Source organism: Cynoglossus semilaevis, chromosome 6 (assembly GCF_000523025.1).
Source record: "Cynoglossus semilaevis isolate Cse_v1.0 chromosome 6, Cse_v1.0, whole genome shotgun sequence".
Lineage (NCBI taxonomy): Eukaryota > Metazoa > Chordata > Actinopteri > Pleuronectiformes > Cynoglossidae > Cynoglossus > Cynoglossus semilaevis.
The window spans coordinates 694821-696897 of record NC_024312.1 but is presented as its reverse complement, the minus strand read 5'-3'; the positions used below and the strand labels follow the sequence as shown (position 1 = coordinate 696897).

Below are 2077 nucleotides of genomic sequence, written 5' to 3'. Positions count from 1 at the left end.
GAAAAATATAAAAAAGGAAAAAATGAGAATTGAAAAAAAAACATATGTACTGGAAACATGTTAAAGATGGAATATTGTATTCTGTTTAATTTTGACAGACTTATTTTTATTAAAATACACCCATAAGCGCACGATGGAGCTCCTGTTTTCCTTTATAGGCATCTGTGTTCATATATATATATATATATATATATATATAAAACAATGAACCTACGGAGGCCCTAAAGGAACATGTAAAAAAAAACGTTTTTGGTGCTCACCTGTAGGTTTTAAATGAGCAACAGAAACTTTTATTTTTTTCCCATGACCATTTGGGGCCTCCGAATGCCGTGGCTGTACTTCCAGGGTAATGTTGCGTAAAGCTGTTTACCGACGCTGCATTTCGAAACGGAAGCAACTCATTAAACCTCTTATTTTGGAAAGAGACAACGGAAGTGGCTCCTCATCTCCTTAAAAAAAAAAAATTATAAAACTTTACTAGTCACGGACTTTTTTTTTTTTTTAGCTAAGTGATGCCCCTGACTTTTTTGCTAAGTGATGCTATCTGGGTACATCGAATTAAGGTAAGAACCGGACGCTACAGGTTATTTAAGACCGTAACGGCTGTGTTTATTGTCAACTTCTGTTACATTTGGGGCTAATTTCGGTTAAATTTCTCCAGAAAAACCGTTCTTAAACAACACTGCAGGTGTTTTTACTTTAACTGACTAGTTAGCTCTCCGTCCGGATAAACGTAGCATCCGTGACGTTAGCATCCGTTGTGTGTTTAGCGTTTTGTCGACGTTAAATCAACAACTGAGCATCGTATCGTATTGTATCGTATCGATGATGGTACAGTACAAATATCGCGTTGTTTTTCAGTGTGTTTGTGGGAAAGTTTTCAACGTTAAAAAAAACTACTGTTTGAAACGGAGGTGGCGAGATATTTCCAAGTTCTTCAATAAGAAGAAAGTTAACAGGGAGAGTACAGGTGACCAGCAGGGGGAGTGTGACAGGTATTAGGGAAATGCTTAAAAATGTGTTATTTGGGTTATGTGAGTGTTTGTTTGTTGGTATTAATTTCCACAGACTAATTTTGGGTTTATTTTTAATATTTTTTCAAGTAGTATTAAGTAATAAAAGATGTTTTTGTATTGTGAAAATAATACACAATTTTTAAAGTGATTACTGCACACTTCACTCACAGATTAAATGTGTCCAAGAAAAGCAAGAACTTATATGGTGTAAATAAAACAAGTAATATATTTTTAACCGCTGTATGGAATATAATGATTATTTTTGCTTCATATGTTTAAATTATTTGTCCAGCAGATGGCGTGAGTGCAGTGTTGTTTGCGTCAACCATATTCTTTAAAATCCAAATGTTAAACCTTGTTCCAAAAAAAAAAAAAAAAAAAATCCCCACGCGTCTGTGAAACTTCATGTAGGTTTTGTAAACGTTTAGACATTTTTGGATGTTTACTTTACTAAGTTCTGCAAAACCTTCCAGAAATATGAAGAACTATTTTATTTTATTTTATTTTATGAACTTCAAGATCTTCCAGAATGGACTCTTCTCATTAATATGGGCTGGAATTGAATCTCTGACCTTCTTGTTACATGACGACCTCCACTGAACCACATCGCTCCACTCATTTCATGCTTGTTATACAGAAATCACTCCGTGAAATCGCAGCACGTTAAACAGAGTGAAACCATCATGAAATTCATTCTGTTTAAACTCAAACAACATTAAAAGAAAACTACTAGTTAGTAAGTATTGTTGCTGCAACTTGGATTTTATTCTTGTAGTAATTTGAAGTATTTATTTTTACATTAATGTGGAGTATTACTTCAGTTATTTGAAGTGAGCAGTAATCCATGTTTTCCCCCTTTGTTTTCATGCAAAATATATTTTATATTCAAGTATATTAGATATTTATCATTATTTTATATTAATATCTAATTAATATTTTTTACCAAAAATATTCCTAAACATGAAGTGTTTGTGTATTGTTTTTATCTTTAAAAAATTCATCAAGCCGGCCGGATTGAACACCCTAGCGGGCCGTTTTGGGCCGCAGGCCGGATGGTTGAT

The 2077-nt window shown here is 33.6% G+C and overlaps 1 protein-coding gene across 1 annotated transcript in view; it reads left to right on the top strand.

The window, feature by feature from the left end:
• The first annotated feature begins 422 nt into the window (after positions 1-422).
• Positions 423-2077, top strand: part of det1 (DET1 partner of COP1 E3 ubiquitin ligase) — a 54515-nt gene continuing 52860 nt past the window's right edge. Inside the window, exon 1 of the mRNA XM_025056204.1 lies at positions 423-563. The gene's annotated coding sequence lies outside the window, so the exon portion shown is untranslated. The remainder of the gene's footprint in view (positions 564-2077) is intronic.